Source organism: Lingula anatina, chromosome 2 (genome assembly GCF_051362555.1).
Source record: "Lingula anatina isolate TDL-2025a chromosome 2, LinAna3.0, whole genome shotgun sequence".
Lineage (NCBI taxonomy): Eukaryota > Metazoa > Brachiopoda > Lingulata > Lingulida > Lingulidae > Lingula > Lingula anatina.
Window position 1 is genome coordinate 5,996,007 of NC_141768.1, and position 21,890 is coordinate 6,017,896.

Sequence of the window (21,890 nt, forward strand, 5' to 3'; positions counted from 1 at the left end):
AACATATATTTAGCAAGTGCATATCTGGAATATAGTCCTTGTATGAAAACACTCCTGAATATGAATATACTCCTTGTATGAAAACATTCTTCTGTATCAAGGAGCAACATATCTGAAATTGGATAACATGGATAAAAATGCCTATTCCAATGTACCACCCAAATCCTCAACACCCACATTCACCAACTCACCCACCTACAAATACAAATCAAATAGACAGACCAAATGCTTTCACAAAGTACATATACACACTCACTCCCACATGTGCACACACACACACACATCACAAAGCAAGCACAGACAGACATATGTCTCAATACTAAATGTTCCATGGTCAATGTTTTTAGACTCAAATCTGCAATACTACAACATCCAGGATTAAGGCTTACAAGAGTGAAGATGAAATTTAAATTTTCATTATTTGAGAAGTTGTAACATATTGGTAATTGACTGAAAGTTAAATGCTTTTACATTGAATGAATGAAATTATTTAAGTATGTGAAAACACCATACAAATTCCCTCATGATTCCATAACAATCCAAAGTTCTGTTACAAGCTTCCAATGAAAAAGCAAATGAAAAATTACTGATCCAAGAACCTCCCTGCTGAGCAGTCCCAAAATATGTATTCAAAATTTGAAATGCAAGCTACACAAGTCATAGATATAGCTTGAATGGTGAAACTGAGCACCAGTGGGGCAGTAACAGCCTTTCATCAACAGCCAGCACTACAGCTGTTCAACTCAGTAAGCAGTGGCTAAATTGAGAAATGCTACTTTGATGGTATCTAGGAAGCCAAGCATAGTCTAGGTAGCAGGCCGTAATGGCAGTCCATCCTAACCTCTCCTTCTCTCTCTTCTTCCTTCTACCCTCCAAAAACCTTTAAATCTACAAAAATATCTAATAAAGCTGATCTAGATGGGATTACAGAAAAACAGTGCCATGTTGATCAAAATAATTATTGGAATAAAGAAGTCTATAGACTGGACCCTAAACTAATTAACCTAGTGGACTGCACATCCTGGAAGGGAGATTTTACGACCAAAAATGGCAGGTCTTTTCTGAGACTCAACTATTTCACTAATTGAATAAGGAGAAAAAAAATTGGCCTTTTATTTGCTGAATCCAGTTTCAGACATTCATGCTGACCACCTACAATTAGTAAAAGTTTGCACCTCCCACTCCTTCAGCTCCCTCCCCCTCACTGCATGATGATGATGATGAAAAGTGTGTGTAGATGTGTGTGTAAGAGAGAGCATGTAAGTTTAGTAGGCATGATCTTGTGGTGTGTGTGTGTGTGTGTGTGTATGTGTGTGTGTGCTGGGCAAGCTTGCACTGGCCACATTTGTTCTATTTTATTTTGTTAAAATAAAAATCATAATTGATGCAATCTTTAAAGAAATTATTTCTACATGCGAGTCTTCTGTTGTTCTTGTAAACGCCTGCAAAAATTGTGAATTTGCAAAACTGCTTTAAATTGAAAGTGATACATGATCAATTAAATGCATAATTCAACTGTCGTTTGTTCAATTCTCTTTGCAATTTCAACTTAACCCCCTTCTCCACACCCACCAAACTTACAAGCAATGAAATTATTCTTCAATGCAGCTAGAATTTGCAATGAAGGTAATTCTCATGTTGAATGTCAAGTTGGTCATATCTCAGTGTGCTTTCTCTGCAGTGCATCAGTTCTTTGGAAATTGAAAACTTCTGGGTTACAAATAAAGGTCAATCTTGAAAATTTCCATTACTGAAAGATTTAGTATGCTAAGAAAGTTGTATACTGTTTAGCTGTCACACAATAGCAGGACCAATGAGAGGCCAGAGAAAACTTAACTTCCAAAGAAAGTTCAAGAAAACCCGGTGGATAGCATGAGAGCAGGATGTGATATGTTTTATTGCTCATTTGAGGTGCATATGGTTATAGGAATTTTTCTTTTCAACCTGGTATTGCACATCCCCCCCCCCCCCCCCCCCACACACACACAAAACAAAATGGTAATTTAAAAATCTAATTTCACAGCATGTAAAGGTACTTTGGTCTATAGCAGCTAAAAAAAAAACACGGATTTTCATTCCATTACCCTCAAAAATGTTTTCCTATACATCAGCAGTGTGGAAGAATTACTCCAGGTGTTCACTGTCAACCAGTCATTTGTCTTCTCATCTCTCACTACTACATGTTTCTAAAATACTATTTTACACAATCAATATCACCAGTATTGGAAACAAGTCATCCGAGGGATATAACAGAACTGTCAACCTAATTCACACAGAGGTATGAATCTACTCAGACAGAATCACAGTATTCATCTGAAAAAATCCTATGAAAATGGACACTTATTACATAAACTGTTAAATGCATGCCCCTGAAGAGCGTTTTGCCTCCTCTGAACCAGTAATTGGAATGTACATAATTTGGTTTGGGCTCTCACCTGGGGAGATGATATTTCGGGTCTACTGACAAAAATGAAGACAATGAAATGACATCTTTGCACTACTAGTCACCGACTAGTGTGGTACAAACAGTAGAGAGCACATACTGACACGTCTGTGCAACAAAACACAGATTTTACCACAAAGATCAACCATCAAATTACGCAACATTAATAATGATATTAGCTATATCCATTTCTGGTGGGCTCACTTATACAAGCCATTTACAATGCATTATTGGTGCACACATTATGAAGTATGATGTTTTGAAAATAGTGCTGGGAACTCCTTAAGTGGATTCACAGTTGTATATGTGTGTTGGCATTTTCAAGTCACTAGATTTTTCTAGTCAGATGATTTAGCACAGGGAGTTCCACTTGTACCTTTCAACTTATCTGGATCCAATAATATCTGAAACAAATTATACAAACACTTTTTCCCTAAAATCAAGAAAGGCAATTCTCCACTCCATCTCATTTCCACCTTAGAAAAAATATATGCATAGAGATTTTGATTAAAATTAATTTAATCATCTTGGTTTTGCCCAAGGTGAATGAGTGAATTTTCCATTATTCCATCAAACTGCAAACATCAGTGTGCAGGAAAGATATGCACACTGCAGGCACTGACATCAAATTAATCTAAAGTCACTTTCAAGACCTGGGCTAAAACTGATAATGTAAGACGCCCTTGAGTGAAAAAGTGTTACAGGACAAGTGACTTCAGATACATTCAGACAATGACCATTTCAGATCGGTATGTGGTGAAAAATTGTCATTAAGTAGAATGCAGAAAAACTGGTAATTAGAAGAGTATATTGGAAACAAAAGGAGGCGTGACATTCAATTAAGCTGATTGCACTTAGTGAGAGTCCCTTCAGAGTTGGGTCAGCCCACATAGACGGATAGTGTCTTCATGGGAAGGGCCCTATGGGAATGGGGTCTGGCTCACTTTCTGGTCTTAAAATGCACTTGTCTGAGCACATCTTTAAACTGAGCTAAATTTCACTAGATTCACAGCATGATGGTGTCTAGTGAAGCAATTCCTTTTAAAAGCAGTTCACCATTGTGCATAATAGCACCTTGCAGCTGGCAACCAATTTTTCACACATCTGGAACTAGTGACAACTCTCCACATAAAATATAGCACTGAATACCAAAATCTCTCTACTGAGTTATTGTTCTGTCAAGCATCAATGTGCTTTATTAAGTATTATCCTCTCCTAGTACAGAATGCCATCAATATACCCCTTGATGAATATCAAATCAACCTCCTCTCATCATGCTGTGATTAATGGTAAAACTGGAAAATGATGACTTAATGTGTGTAGCGAACCAACTTCCAAGCATGGCAAATTTTTTTTCTTTTTCTTTTTTAAACATCACCCTATCAGGAACAAAGTAAAACGTAATATAAAGTTGTTTAAAGATTGATAAGAAATTGAAATGGAAAATGACAGGAGCTTTTTTTAGACTATATTTGTATATTTGAAATTAAAAAAAAAACTGTATTTTAAATGAAGAAGTTTCTCTATAGCTTAATGCATTTTGATGAAGTAAATTCTTATGGACATATGCCACTGAGTAATAAGACAAATTAGTTTAAACTTGGAACCACATATAATGTGTCCAAGTTTTAATTCACATACATTTTATTTCTGACACTTCAGTGCACGGTTGGAGAGATTTAGTTTGCAAGGCTTTTGTGCTAAGGCTATGCCAATAAACATCATATCACAACAACACACCGACCTCAACAACAGCATGGCTATGTTTTATTTCTGTATTAATACTATATGTAACCAGGTCAGGCAAAATAAGGGCAGGTTTTATTGAGACAGGTGGGGCAGACATCCCATACCTGACAGTGCTGGTCAAGTTACATATAAAGGAGTGCTTGACTATGTTTTTTTAATAGAGTTTGTATTTTGTCATCCACCTGTGCTGTTCTAATAGAATCTAGCTTTACAAACACACACCTTTCTTTTCTTTGCCAGTTCTCACATTTCTTTGGCTATGTAATATCTTATTTTGTGTGTGCCAAATTACCATCAACAGGTGTTACTAATGGACATGGAAAAATATGATCTTTATATTTCTGAGTTAATCAAGCAGTAAAAGTAAGGTCACTGAATTCATTGTATTCAAAGGCTTGAACCACAGAAGGTCACTGTTATTGCTTTTCAAATGATATTCGATCATCGCAGATGGCGTTTGGCAAATGACAAGACACTTGGCAATTCTGTGTCAAGATTCGATTCCAAGAAACTGACAGGCTTTTGGTAATTTTTCACATCCAGTCCTCCATGGTGTTTCAGTCTTTTTAACTATTGATCTGTCTTTGGGTAATAAGCCACAGCTAATGTGCCCCTGTCTCAGAAATCTGCCACATATGATAAAATTTGCTGATTATCATTATTTTTTGGACCAAAGCTGTTCCTAATTATCTAAAATTAACATTGTCGGTGATTATCTGATCATCCTGCATGTGTTTCGATCTTGTAAAATACGCATCATGGGCAGCTTAAAAGAGCTAATGAAATTCATCTTAGTCCCACAGGGACGAATCCAGTTGCATCATTTTTCTCTGTTATTGTGCCTCTCATTATTGGCATTATGTGGGCAGATGTGCAAGTGGGTAAAAAAGCTGCAGGACTTGCTGCCTCATGCTGGATACATTTACAAAGGTTCACCACAAACTAGAGAGGCAAATTATGTCATAATACCATTAGCTGAACAGGGAATAATTGAATACAAAGCAAACACCATCTGCATTTGCCATCTTAAATGTTGGACAATTAGGATTATCGTGGCTTTTTGAGGGTTGACTAAAGGGTACTCATAAAATCCTCCACAAGAGATGTAGCGAATTCTGAAGCAGAATTATAACAAGGACATTTTATTTTCTTTAGTGTTTCTTGCCCCCCACTTCTCCGGAAGAACTTTACACAAAATTTGCCAGTCGACTAGCACTAAGGCAAATATCTGAGTCAACAAGATGAGAGTGGATATATTCGAGCCTTGCATTAAAATAGGAGTAAGCTCTAGAGTAAATTTGACTTTAATATCAACAAATACCTACAGACCTCATGCTGAAAATTTTACAAGCCGGTATTACCTGTTAGTATAGTTGCATGTTTCCTAAGAAAAATAAGTTATGGCTTCTTATGTAATGGTGAAATACTGTCATATTATTTAAGTGCATTAACCATAGAAGTAAGAGCAAATATGACAAGTGTAAAATAAAACATGAAAAGGACATATTTTTATTAGAATCTCCATCAAGGCAAGCATTTTTTTTTACCTGATTCATTCTAGGCAAGGCTACCAATTCCAGCATAAGAGCCAATATGGCAACATGAAGAAAATCATGAAAAGGGACACTTATTTACCAAAAATTATTCACAGGTCATCTTTGTAAAGCACTGTATTTCTAGAAAGTCTATCTTTACATTCTTAGATTATTACAGATATGTGTAACTACCTCATCAAACAATATGCCAATGCTATAAGAAGGAGCAATATAGCAACACCAAAATATGATGAAGGCCATCAATTTCCTTTTTTATCCCAATAGCACCAACAAGTTTATTTTTGATTCTGGTCATTTGGTGGGTGGTCCTATCAATGGAATCAAGATCAAACAAGGTTTATACAAAAATGGGGAGTGCCCCCAACAGTTTCTTTGACATTATATTTCTCATTGTCAATGACCCTTAGTAACAAAAGGGTCTTGTAGAAAGTCAAAAAGCAATGCTTTCCATGTGACAACACTTGGCAAAGTACAAAAGCATAAGAGAGAATTTACTCTAAACACAGGAAAATGTCCAAGTTAAAGGTAATAAATCTCCCAGCAAAGGTTAATCTTCAAGTGTAGGGGTGAGTCGTATTTTTTAACACATTGTCAAAGGGTTTGGCACACAGGAATGTTACCTATGATGTACAGCTTTTGTGGTATACAATCCCTTCACCAGAACATGGACCTCCAAGAGCTTTAAGTGAATAAACACAGCAGATGAACTATATGGAAATCCAACTCCTTGATGAATCATTCATAAGGTGAAAATTACATAACAGTTAGGAATAGTCCCAAAGGTGTGTCTTTCATTTGGTACGCTAACATCAATTAGAGCTGGTACTTTACATGGTGGAGATCGAGGTGGACATCGTATGCACAGACTTGTCATATTGCTCAATGACAACTGTGGTTTGTTTTACTTCCCTGCACCTCATCACTTCTGGTAACATAACGCATGAAAACAAGTATCATCGCTGTTTGGAAAACAGTTATAACCTGAAAATGCAAAATAAGATGGTCTTTAGGAGCAGATTTTTTAATTTTTCCTCAAAAAAATAATTTGATTTGTTTCAATCTGTAGCATAAATTTAGCCACTGATTGTCATCTGTAACATACCAATAATAGCACACAATCGAAATAATTCTCTCATTCCAATTGCCTGTCACAGTCTTTAAAAGTCTTCATCCATTCCAATTTTCTACTTATAGAGAACATTATGTGCAAAAGCCACAATCCAAGTCAAACCTTTTATTTCACTGGCTATTGATTCATTGAGTGTTTTACTGACCTTATAAGAGAAAATTACCTATTCACTTTGTTATTTAATGAAAAAATCTTATATCAAGCAAAATTTGGCCTTGCTTCCATTTTTCCCATCCACAAACATATTTCCAAATAAAATATAAACCTCAGTAGAACATTCACACTAACAAACACTATCATTAAATATAATGTGACTGCTTACCACAGGTTAGCACTAATCCAACACATCCAGTACATACCAGTACATAAGGTCTAAATTCTTACCAACCAATGTTTTAACTTCTTATGTCACACAAGCACATCTTAAAATGTATGTTCACAGGCATCTATCTAATTTGAAAAACAAGTTCACATTTAAAGTATTTTCAAAAACTGAAACAACAGGGCAATTTAAACATTGTTAGTTGCAAATAATTTGTTCAGTCATAAATTGCTATAACACTATTATCCTCTGATTGATCAATTTTCAAAAATTATGGGGAGGAAGATCAATTTTTCTTCAATCAGCTATTTATTGTCTCATCTTGGGATTCTACTAACTTTGTTATGACTACCTAGATGTACAAGTTACAAGATGAACAATGAGCCACATTTTAAAAAGTATTGCACTCCCCCTCCCCTCTCCCCAGCCAAAAAAAAAAACTATGGCGTTCAGAAAAAGAAGGACAGGCACTCCTGTTAAATTGTAGTTGACAGTTAGCAATATATACTTTTAAGAACATGTGCAATCTGATAAGTTTCATCTAAGAATAAGACTTTTTTTCTCTTTTACACACCTTTTAAAAAAGCAATTAACAAAAAAAAATCTTGATTGTATACACTGATATGATAGAAAACCATATCAAATAAATTTACAGTAGCAAACTCATTACTTTGTTTTCAATTGCTTTAATATATATCAAAATTTCACATAAAAACCACTGTAGCTGTAATCTGTAGCACATCCATTATTGCTTCCCAAACCTTGGTAATTTAACCAACTATTGATGCCTGAAGGTCAGCAGGGTACATTTAAAAGACTTCTGTCGGTGATTTACTATCAATGTATTGAAATGCTAGATGTATTGCACATTATTAAGTTTACACAAAGACATGAAACCTGTACATCAACAGACCTCAGCTTTTTTCCAGCCATCGCAATAATTTGTTTGTCCTTTATAAATTGGTAATCTGAGTTTTCCAAAAACCCTCTGTGTCGATTTTTAAAAGCAAGCTGTGAATATAAATTTGAGCTTTTAAGTGATGCCTTTGGTTGGGTATCAGTTTTTAACCTCTCACCCCTTAGTGGATAGCCTTACAAAACTGCCTTTTTTCATTGCAATTTAGATAAGTATCCTGTGAGAGTAGGCAGAATGTTGCCAGAAAACATGGTCCGTAAATACAGCTAGAAGGTCAAGGCATTACTCTACAAGCAATTTTGCCAATCAAATACAGTGATTTGAAGGATGAGACAAAATAAATAAATAAAGGTTGTGGCATTTTAATTATGTCACAGAATAATTATTTGGTTTGACTGGAAGCAAATGGAATGGTAAGTGTTTTCATGCAACAATCCTGACTGTAATAAATACAAGTATTTCATAGATGATGCAACTATAAAGCACAGCTTATAATAATCATAATATCAGGCACCATGTCTACTTAACCACTAAAAGTTCATTTAGGTTAAATGTACAACAAATATGGAAATCAAAATTATGACATGGTTGCTATCCCTTGAAAAAAATGGATCAATATTTTACAGTCGAACTATGAAGTTATTATCTGACAAAATTGCTTCAATTTGGCATAATCTCCTTTTCAATCCAGTCCACATTCAGTTTTCTGTTATCTATTTCAGATACATCAGATTTAAATTGAAAACAATTCTACAGCATATTTTTCCTAATGGAAGCCAGGCCAAAAAAAAAAAAGAAACTAAAAACCAATGCCCTGTATACAGAGTTCTAAAATGAAGATAACAACTTATGAAAAGTACCTACAGTTAGGGCACCATCATAATTTTTATTTAATGGAAGGCAGGCAAAATAATAAAACTGAGGCTTCATCCTTAGGGCAGACGTATAAAAATGAATCCATTATCAATGTTCTATATATTGAAGTATATGTAGATAATAACTAGGGAAGAGTTGGAAACACACAAGAAAAAAACAGACACGAATAACCTTAACTTCAGATATTTATGGGTCCATCCCACCACAGGTGGTGAAGATTCCCAGCTTTGAAACTTATCAATATCACTTTACCTGACACAAGTACAACATAAATCCATGCACTGGATAACCTAACAAATCAAATTCATGAGACTTGGATGCGGTTATCTTCTCACTGTTTTTATCTGAAAAGACTACTGTCTTTCTCAATTTTGTTTATCATCTACACCATCAAGACCCCCAAGAGGAAGGATAAAAGACAAAAGAATTTCAACAAACCCCATAGAAGCTAAACTGAATGCCATTATTCAAGTTGAATTAAAGGACATTGCCTTTTTAATGTTTTCTAAAATAGAAAATACTGAAATATCAAAGATTGTATGCATTTAAATGGAATGGAGACAATCATACTTAGTTCATACACATTTTTGTAGTTGGGTAAAAAACTCCTTCATAAGTGGCTCCTTCAGAAAATCTTAACATCCTTCAAGGCCTCAAATAATTTAAGGTTTCTAGCATGTTTTCAACTTTTTAAATAGTTCTTGGTTATAATTTATTAGTTTTAGAGTAAAAACTCATGGGGAAGGGGAGAAAAGAAAAGTCATGTTATAAACTCTGGTTCTCTACTGCTATAATGCTTACAGCAACATTGCATTATTTCAAACTTCCGCAAGAACACAAGGGATGTTTCTACTGCAAGCAGCGAAATCATTATCCAGAGGCCTTTTTATGTCTCCTGCAAGCAGTAAAGGTTATTTACTGCCCAATGATGATCAAAATAAACACAATTTACCTACGTACAAAATCATGGAGATTGAACCATAAAATTCAACGCTACAGGCTTTGCACTTGCTGTGCAGTGAGCCCAGTTGGGAAAATATTATCTTATACCTAGAGAAAATGCAAGTCTTCTTGCTACAGAATCTGACCTTCGGCTGTGTAAACATGGGTTCTCACACACACAGCGATAAAATCATCACTTTCCAGGTGAGGAGAAGGCTCACCTCTACAGTAATTTGTGCCAGCTGACACACGGCCTGGAAGCCTTTACTCTTAACCCATCCTCAATCATTCTCAATTAGGTCTTCAGAGAAGACAAAAATCAATAGAGTCAAATTCCTCCCAGACCCAATGGTCTTTCCTTAAAATGGACCATGAGATGCAACAAGGTTTACTTGCTTTATCATCCTTTGCCATATTTATGAGATGGTTGCCAATTCTACACTGAGAATCAATATCATGTACTATATAGTCCTCCATTTAATTTTTTTTCCTTTTGGTTTCCCCATTATTTTCTGCTTTTTTTTTTAATTTTGAAATACATCAACATTTAACAGGGAAATGAAAAAAAAGGCTTTTTAATTTTTTGGTATTAATTTAATTCACTATCTTCCTGTTAATAGAAAACTTCACTCACACATCAAAAGTGAAAGCATTTTCCTGCAGAAGACAATGGGTAAATGCGAAGCACAAAGTCGATAGAAACACTTCCTTTTTCTTTCATAAATCTACTTTTCATCTTCTATTTAACCAATAACACAGCATTTCCTATTTCATGGGCACCAACAAAAAAGTGCGTAAGTATATATTTGAAATGAATTTATGTCTCCTCTAGTTTTCAGACCATATTATGACAAAATTGATATTAAACCAAACACCAAAATGATTTCTTTTGTAGTCTTTTCTTTTTAAACAATCTGCAAGCTCACTTCCTGAATCAATTATACAATTTTAATGCTGTACCTGTCAAGTTACTTTTCAGTACAAACCTTTATAAAAACCTAAACAAAGCAAAGCAAGTGCTCAAGTTTACAAAGAGAAGTAATATTTGTAAGAGCATTATAGTAAAATAATTGAATATTCTTTGAAATTAGAAGTGTTCACTTTCTCAAATGACAGATTATTCCAGTCTAATTAATTCCAAGTACTTTTAGATCACCTAGAAACAAACATCAATAATTCTTTTTGTTTTCTGTTTTTATTGATGCAGTGAGATGTCCATTAGTCACCATGCAACAGTAAAACAAAACGCGTTCCCGGTAGACCAGAAAAAGATGCTAAGACAAAAACATTCATTCAAGGGTGTATAAGTAAGAGTATGACCATCGACAGCAGATAAGGTATCAATAATTATTTTTAAATGCAGAGTCAAAAGAAATATAAAGATACATGCAGTACTAACTTAATAACTGCTGCTGTTTTATCTTTCAGTGTAAACAATAAAGCATTTAAATGTTTCCTCTTGTTAAAATTGAATCATTTGTAAACATTTTTTTCTTTGCAAATTGTTTTTTTCTATTTGCACTTTTAAAAAATCATATATATATGCTGAACCTGCAAAAGAATTCTCTGGGAAATTGATCTTCACAGTTAAAATGGGCGGATTCATAATACAAAGACTTTATAGCACACTGGCAGTGTCCAATCAAAACCAATGGCAATTGGTGCACTTCTACAGTCAAAATAGTCCATTAAAGGCACTTAAGTTTGAAAATGATATCTCTGAGTTAATAGATTTTTTTTTTTTTGCTCAACCAACAAAAAATGCATGCACATGTAGTATAAAACATAGAGACAATTCCTACAATGCAAATAAAAATCTATTTTCAATATCAAGTAAAAGGACAAACAGAACATGAGTGATGAAGGATTTCACAATGAAGTTACTGAAATATAAAAAGGATATTAATACTTATATTCAAAACAATTACATTGCTGAATAAAAATTGGGATCAACTTCAAAACCTTTATCATTTTTTTTCAATCTCTAAGATTTTAACTTTCTTAATCTACAGTGTAAACCCAATAAAACTGGTTTCAAGAAAGATTAAGATAAAAAGCCACAGTCTTGAGATATGACAGGGCTAAAAGCATTATCAATACAACAATCATGATTAAGAGAGAGCATGTTGCCAAAGCAATAACCATCAATAATCAGGATGCATGTGAAAAAGTAAAAGAAAATATATACCAATTCATACATATTTCATACCATACCATATTTCATACACATAAATCAGTTATGATAGAAATGATTAACAGTGACCAGCTGTCTGAATGGTAACTACAAAAATTATGTTTTATTTTGGTGCCAAAGAAACATCTGACTATGAAAATAGGTGAAGGAGACGCTTGGCATGACCTGGCCAAAAAGGCCCATGTCTACCACAGCAGCCATCGAGGCATTCAAGCGTACCCTCCACCAGCCATTTATCATCTGCTCACTGATGGCTCTATGTTGAAAAGGAGGCAGGAATTCTGTGTTTCAGAAGCCGAACATGAAAATATCATCCCAGTAATCACGGACTCCGCAGGAATACTAAAAGAAGAAATTGCTTTATTTCTCCCCTTGGGAAAGTTGTAATGGTATTAATGTTGTTGCCTTCACAGCAAGAAAGGAGAAATAAAGTAAAGGCTAAAACAAATTACGTATAGATGCTAAAATAATCATCAAAACATCTGAGAGGTACACCCTAAAAAATTTGTTAATAAAGACCATTTCAAGCAACTCTGGTATATTTGCCCTCACTATTCCAGATGATGTATAAGTATAATAACACATGGCAATGGTCAAGGTTGTATACACCTAAGAAAAAATATCTCCAGGCAATGGATATTTTTGATAAACACACCACATAACAACTGGTAACATTTTGTGGTTGATAAATAATACACCTCTGATCAATTAGATTACTGCATGAAAGTGATACATCATGGGAGTTAATCTGCATTTCTATAGGTCCCATAAGTTTCTCTGAGGTACTTCAAATGCATAGAATATTGCTCCAAAACACTCTCTGGCTTAGGATTTGATTCATTCTCTAACTGTACAGTATCAATAATTGGTCTGGTCATTTGATAAGACAAATTGCTTATCAATCAAATTAAGGACTGCAGGTCAAATCTGAATTACTTTTCTTTTTTAATCACATGTTACTTATGTCATGGGACACAAATACCAAATCACTATGTAACTAAAGCGTTCAAATACATTATACAATAAGTTGAAATTCTACATCAAATTGTAAATGTTTGCATGTAATATTGTTATTGGTTTATGACAGTTTGCTGTTGATTTTATTTTCACTTTTTATTTCTAGAAAACAACAAAAAAAAAGTTATACGTAACATTTATTACTTTGCCAATTCATATTTCCCTAAACAAGATTTAGGTAGAAAAACTGAAAATTTATTCCAAAATTCTGAGAAACAAGTTGTGTACATGTCATAAAGTTGTTTTTTTTTCCTTTTTTTTTTTTTTTTTTTGTAACTAAAACTGATAAATTTTAAAAGAATATAACATTTCAGTAGACAAGGAGTTCCAAATTTGTGAATTATTACGGTAAAAAAAACTATTGCTAGATACGTGTCCCATGTGTTCAAAAATTCCCACAAACACAACTCAAACTAGAGGATCAGAGAGGCAATACCGCCTCCGAATATTGTACCACCAGCTGGAGCAAGCGCATTCGTATAGACCCCCACATACACAAAATAAGGGACACAGCCACCAGTTTTGTGCTTGACAAGCTGTAAAAATGCAATCAACAAGAATTTTTAAACTATTGCAAAAAATATATATGGTACAATCAAATTTAAGTTCTTCGTAAGATAGGTCAAGGGTCAATTTCAAGGTCGCAGTAAATTGCCAGTATATGACTTCCTATTCAAGTTCAATAGAAACTATGGACCTATCTCTGTCAAGTTTGAAGTTAAAAGAGAAAGAAATTAGCAGAGTTCACTTCATGATAAAAAGTAGGTCAAAGGTCAATTTCAAGGTCACACTTAGATTGCCAGTATAGGACTTCCTATTCAAATTCAATAGTAACTATGGACCTATCTCTGCCAGTTTTGGAGATAAAAGGGAAGCAAAATTTGCAAAGTTCAGTTTATGGTGAAAAGTAGGTCAAAGGTCAATTTTAATGTCACATTTATATTGCCAGTATATGACTTCCTATTCTAGTTCAATAGTAACTATGGACCTATCTCTGCCAGTTTTGGAGATAAAAGGAAAGCAAAATTTGCAAAGTTCAGTTCATGGTGAAAAGTAGGTCAAAGGTCAATTTTAAGGTCACATTTAGATTGCCAGTATATGACTTTCTATTCAAGTTCAATAGAAACTATGGACCTATCTCTGCCAGTTTTGGAGATAAAAGGGAAGCAAAATTTGCAAAGTTCAGTTTATGGTGTAAAGTAGGTCAAAGGTCAATTTTAAGGTCACATTTAGATTGCCAGTATATGACTTCCTATTCAAGTTCAATAGTAACTACGGACCTATCTCTGCCAGTTTTGGAGATAAAAGGAAAGCAAAATTTGCAAAGTTCAGTTCATGGTGAAAAGTAGGTCAAAGGTCAATTTTAAGGTCACATTTAGATTGCCAGTATATGACTTCCTATTCAAGTTCAATAGTAACTATGGACCTATCTCTGCCAGTTTTGGAGATAAAAGGGAAGCAAAATTTGCAAAGTTCAGTTTATGGTGAAAAGTAGGTCAAAGGTCAATTTTAATGTCACATTTATATTGCCAGTATATGACTTCCTATTCTAGTTCAATAGTAACTATGGACCTATCTCTGCCAGTTTTGGAGATAAAAGGAAAGCAAAATTTGCAAAGTTCAGTTCATGGTGAAAAGTAGGTCAAAGGTCAATTTTAAGGTCACATATAGATTGCCAGTATATGACTTCCTATTCAAGTTCAATAGTAACTATGGACCTATCTCTGCCAGTTTTGGAGATAAAAGGGAAGCAAAATTTGCAAAGTTCAGTTTATGGTGAAAAGTAGGTCAAAGGTCAATTTTAAGGTCACATATAGATTGCCAGTATATGACTTCCTATTCAAGTTCAATAGTAACTACGGACCTATCTCTGCCAGTTTTGGAGATAAAAGGAAAGCAAAATTTGCAAAGTTCAATTCATGGTGAAAAGTAGGTCGAAGGTCAATTTCAAGGTCACATTTAGATTGCCAGTATATGACTTTCTATTCAAGTTCAATAGTAACTACGGACCTATCTCAGCCAGTTTTGGAGATAAAAGGAAAGCAAAATTTGCAAAGTTCAGTTCATGGTGAAAAGTAGGTCAAAGGTCAATTTTAAGGTCACATTTAGATTGCCAGTATATGACTTCCTATTCAAGTTCAATAGTAACTATGGACCTATCTCTGCCAGTTTTGGAGATAAAAGGGAAGCAAAATTTGCAAAGTTCAGTTTATGGTGAAAAGTAGGTCAAAGGTCAATTTTAAGGTCACAGTAAGATTGCCAGTATATGACTTCCTATTCAAGTTCAATAGTAACTATGGACCTATCTCTGCCAGTTTTGGAGATAAAAGGGAAGCAAAATTTGCAAAGTTCAGTTTATGGTGAAAAGTAGGTCAAAGGTCAATTTTAAGGTCACATATAGATTGCCAGTATATGACTTCCTATTCAAGTTCAATAGTAACTACGGACCTATCTCTGCCAGTTTTGGAGATAAAAGGAAAGCAAAATTTGCAAAGTTCAATTCATGGTGAAAAGTAGGTCAAAGGTCAATTTCAAGGTCACATTTAGATTGCCAGTATATGACTTTCTATTCAAGTTCAATAGTAACTACGGACCTATCTCAGCCAGTTTTGGAGATAAAAGGAAAGCAAAATTTGCAAAGTTCAGTTCATGGTGAAAAGTAGGTCAAAGGTCAATTTTAAGGTCACATTTAGATTGCCAGTATATGACTTCCTATTCAAGTTCAATAGTAACTATGGACCTATCTCTGCCAGTTTTGGAGATAAAAGGAAAGCAAAATTTGCAAAGTTCAGTTCATGGTGAAAAGTAGGTCAAAGGTCAATTTTAAGGTCACATTTAGATTGCCAGTATATGACTTCCTATTCAAGTTCAATAGTAACTATGGACCTATCTCTGCCAGTTTTGGAGATAAAAGGAAAGCAAAATTTGCAAAGTTCAGTTCATGGTGAAAAGTAGGTCAAAGGTCAATTTTAAGGTCACATTTAGATTGCCAGTATATGACTTCCTATTCAAGTTCAATAGTAACTATGGACCTATCTCTGCCAGTTTTGGAGATAAAAGGAAAGCAAAATTTGCAAAGTTCAGTTCATGGTGAAAAGTAGGTCAAAGGTCAATTTTAAGGTCACATATAGATTTCCAGTATATGACTTCCTATTCAAGTTCAATAGTAACTATGGACCTATCTCTGCCAGTTTTGGAGATAAAAGGGAAGCAAAATTTGCAAAGTTCAGTTCATGGTGAAAAGTAGGTCAAAGGTCAATTTCAAGGTCACAGTAAGATTGCCAGTATATGACTTCCTATTCAACTTCAATAGTAACTATGGACCTATCTCTGCCAGTTTTGGAGATATAAGGGACTAAATGTTATAATTTTGGAGTTACCATAATGTGCCTTAAATTTCGTACAGAAAAAATTAATTAAAATAAAGAAAATGTCATTTTGGTCAAAATTCTTGAAATAGGAGGTGCTCTGAAGTTTCAGAAGTTCAAATTTGATGAAATAATGTCATTTTTGAACACAAGTTGTCTGCTTTGCCAAGCCTTTTGTTTTATTTTTCCAGAGTTCAAAATTTATTATCCATTACCGTACTGCACATTTTGCTTTTACCACCAATATGTACTTTTTGATACAGCGTAACTCGAAAACCGTATGGAATACAAAAAAACGGAGACCACCTCCAGTGTTGGGCTTTACATGCTCTACAAAATGCAAAAAAGAATGGGTCTCTAGCATTAACGGTTCCCGAATTAGAGACAGTTTTCAGTTTCGGTATCTTATGGCCGCTACTCCAGTGAAAATGCACCGATTGACCCCAAATTCATGGAGATGAAAGATGACCTGAAGGGTAACACTTTCCAATAATATTATTGGTTAAGTCTGTGTAGTGTCTGAATAACAGGGCAAAAAAATTTTTTTTCGTAAAAAATTTCATTTTTTTGAAAATTTTGGCCCATTTGACCTTGAAGTAAAGGTCAAAGGTCAAATCCAAGGGTATATTTGAAATCTACACATATGACTTTTGGAAAGCCGTCTATAGAAATTTTTCCCATAACTCCTTCCGTAGGGTAGATAATTAGCATTTAATTTTGCCATTTTTAGACAAGGGTGCATTGTAATGAGTGCCACACCCAGACCCCAATACCGACAAAGCCCAAATTTTACGTGGAACGAGTTGAGATTATAGGTGACCTAAATCCATGAGATGGGTACGGGGGCCCTTACCGTCTAGGAGGAGAAGCGGTAACGGTAGCCGTCCGGCGGAGCCGGCGGAGCCGGCGGAACGATCCGGACGGGACCGAAACCATGTGTACCGCCAGCGCTAACGCTGGTGGTACAATTAAATATAAGTTATATCAGTTTATCAGTGAAGAGCTTCGAACCATTTCAATTAAGATACATAATTGTACATGCCTCTCTGATCAAAATCTACATATATTTTTTTTTTAATCAAAAAGAAAAAAGTTCCCAGTTAAGTCCTCAACACATGTCAGTCACCAATGGCATGAATAGAGTGGACCCATTTCGTGGAACCAATAAAACACAATTAAGCCCCACTGGCACACAATGTCTTGTCATACATAATATGGGCCATTACTTGGGGGGTAGTCTGTATCCCCTATTAGATTAAACTCTTAAACTACACTGTCAAAGAGCATTATCTTTATATCCTAATTAGCCAAGTCACTGGGAGTTGTACATTATATGTATATACAATTCTATTATATAGTTCTGGAACTGTATTTTGCCAAAAATGATTAAATAGAATTACTTTCTTGGCACACATATATTCCTAACCACAAAGGGGACAGATTAGGCCTTGAACAATAATTCGTACTCTGAATAAAAACATTAACTACGTGAATAATATTGTTACGATCCCAGCAGAAAATATTGCCTCATAAACAGAGACAGACAATTATATTATGTCTGAAAAGTTAAAACATTACTCACGAGCCAGAAAAAGAAACTTAACTTCAAATGGAAAAGATAACCCTGGGGACCATAGTCTTATTTTTATGTAAAACTACATACACAGGGAGAACAATAAAAATATCTGAACAACCCTATCACCTAATATGTACAATAAATGCTTTGAGTTTTAGGGGGACTACCATTTTAGAAGCAACACTGATTTCATGTGCAAGTGATACACAGAAAATTAACAAAAAAAGATTATCATTCATGGATTTTGTTTCTGAAAAATATGCATAATGACACAGTGGGACCACTTTTAGAATTAAAGTTTTATAAAGTGTTGTTTTGTTTTTCTCTCTCTCACAAAGCATCAAGCAAAACAATTACAACATCACTGTCAGGTAATCTGAAAGGAACACAAAACTGTGACTGTGAAATCACATAAAATTAATGGTCCGTCAAAAGGTGAAAAAAAGTTATTCCTGGCATGTTTTCCTTCCTTACTAAGACTTATAAGGGAGTTTATCCAAAAACCAAAAACAGCTAGCAGCTCTGTTCTCCATGTTTGATGACAATCACTGATGATCCAACAATTAGCTCTATTCACTTTAGGAAAGAGCTTTTTGATGTACATGTAAAAAACAACCTGATACACCTTGATAAGTCAGAAGCAATGAAGCGGATTAACAAGCTTGATTGCAATCTACCCTGTGATCAAATGTATTGATCTGCGTATGACTGTTAGTTTTTTAAAAACAATCTGTTGATATATGTCCTCTACTTGGCCACACATTTTTTAAGCCTCATCTCAGAGATACAATGTAACATACAGAGGCATTGTCACAGTAAGTATAGATATAAACATCAGTTGACTACTTCCAAATATCAATTATCGAAAAAAAAAATCACAATGCATATCAACACTGCAAAAACAAAAGTGATGAACACTGCAGCTGCAAGTAAAAAACCATATTTGTACAGTGTATGTCCGACAAAAGCACGAATTACCTCTGTAGGTGACAACACTTGCTGAGGTGGGAACATCCTGCACTGGCATGTGTTGACAGCAAAATTGGTGAAATGGCAGGAAAAGAACTCTGCAGGAGGAAACATACTTCAAAACACTTACGATGATGGCTCCTTTTAAATACTGTGACAGTGCCTCAAAAAGGAAATCACATTTCACATTCTTCTTTGTACGTATCTAGTGCTATTCTCACTGCATTGAAAGTGATCATGGTGGCAGGTGACAGCAAAGCATGCAATTTACTACAAAAAATCCATTCCATCCTCCTTTGAAAGTGTAAAAATTCAAAATTTTTCAAAAATTTTATGTTATTTAACAGTTATTTTTGTGAGAAGTTTGTTTTACTTCAATACATGATTGAAGATAATGAAGTCTAACTTCTACATATAACAGTGCTTCAAATGTAATATTATCAATACAGTTAACATGAAGTATTTTGTGTTGCCATTAGGGTAATTCTCTGAGGACAACACTAAATGAGTTTCATTATCAGTTTTCACAAGTTGAGAACCTGCAATTTAATGTATAAAACATTAGTTACAATTAGTCCAATTGCAAATTGCATCACAGTATCTAGTAATGGATGAGAAGAGGATAATTTTTCAATTTGGAGAGCAACAATCAATGAAACACTGCTTCTTTACATCAAAATGTTGTCAAAACAACAAAACTGCTTTTAAAATGATGGTATCAAATAAAAGGAGCTCAGATGTGTTGTGCCTTTCAACCAAAAGCTAAAGTATTCAGTCTATAGAAACAGTTATCAATAAATATCAGTATAAATATGAGCTGCGTGCTTAGTTCAAGCACAAAGATCATGTCCTGAACAATTTCAACTAATATTTTAAATAAGGCTTTAATTAAAAACAGCTCAAATATACACTTAAGCACAAAAAAGTACTTCTATTCAGGTTTATCTGTAAGCTGTATGTTTGAGTAAATTTAGAGATTTATAGCTGCTTCAAACAAATTGTTTTTCCACTTAGCGTATCCACATATTGCAACATAGATAGAGAAATATGAACTCAACCTGAAGTAAATTGACTTTAAGCTTACATTTATGATGATTTGTGTTAGTCTCAATTTTCATGCACAGAGTTAATGTTATGCTTTCCTGTCTAGTGTGTGGTGTAATAAGATATCAAACATCATATCCACTTGCAAGTCTTATTTTTCATTATAGTTTTTTATGTAGAAATTTGAATCAAATTCAATCCAGATGATTCAACGCGAAAAAAAATCCAGGTAATAGAATTATCTACAAAAGATAAAAGTACAAACAATCTTTAAAACCGGAGATGTCTCCTGAGATTTGGCCACCAATCACCAGTTGTTGAAAAAATAATGTTGATTTTCTTCCAATTAACATACATCATATTTTCCTTAATAAATGTACTGTATCTTAAGAGATCAGTAAGAAAACGTCTACAAAAATTGTTCTTCAGACATAAAAAGTCAAACGCATCGCCAAGTAACTGTTCAAATCAAGGTAAAAAAAAAGATCCAGTACATAACTTTCTAAAAGCATTCTTTTCATCTGCCTACTTAAGGACCATTTTACCTGCTGATTCTACTACAATCAGACCATTTCTACACCAAAAAGCTCAGCTTGACAAAGACAAATTACACTGGTGACAATTTCTGGTCCATAATAAACCAGTCCATGTTAATTGAAAGTGTCAGAGTGCTGTCATTAATAACTGTTGTGTATGTTTTATGCAGCTTGGTGTCTAGCCACTATGAGCCTACAGTAAAGGCTCGCTAAATTTGAACAAAACTGTTTAACTGTATCTCTCTAAACCATGATTCTATTCTTATATCTGAAAAATAATGATTAAAAGTAGTGATTTAATAACAGAAGATTTTTTTATGTTGGTAAAATGATTGGTCTTAAAATATTGGATATTGGAATAAGTTTGTTGTTTAAAAATTGTGAGTAATTACTACATTCATCAGCTTTACAGCTCACTAACTTGAAAGGATTCATTAATTTTTTGTCAGGATTCTTCTGAAAGAAACTGTAGCTGCTTTATTTTTCAGTCATTTTTTCCCATTCATTACACCCTTCATCGAAGAAAAAGAAAGAAAAAAATAGTAATCAGTTTGAGAACTTCTCTTAAAAGGCCTCTAAAACAAGTCTATTGTTCAAACTCCCAAGTAGTCAGTGTTCGTAATAACTAGATTTAAAAGCAGCACTCTATCACTTTTACTGATTCGAATGTTACCTGATCACAAAAGCTTAAGCGAAGGGATAAAGAATATTACTTCAAGATGACCTAGTAAGTCAAAATAACACAATGAAAAAAAACAATCATTGGCAACAATATATTTATCCAGAAGTAAAGTTGGATTTTGAGAAGCAGGTGGTAAATGATAGAAAACCCAATATATTACATTCCCAGTTCCAAGCATTTGTGCTTATTCAATGCATTTTTGTCTTTTGCCAATTTTTGTGTGTAATTACTCTCTTATAGCAGACAGATAACTTCATAAAAATAACATAATGTACAGTAAATTACCCATTTTCAAAACTATACAATTGTCAGAATTTGCTAAATCACTTTAATGTAAGGCCACCAGATTAAAAGCTTCTAAGAAAATGACAGAGAATAATGACAAAATATTGCTGTATTGCGTGTAACATGCTTTAACTACAGGTCCTGATCACCTGTAAATACATACCTCAAATTATAAAATTACAAAATGCATTACAGTATTATCAAGAGTGGATATGGGATAACAGGAATTGGGGCCCAACATTTTCCATGGGACTTGAAAGTCTGATGCATAAACCAGTTAAGCATC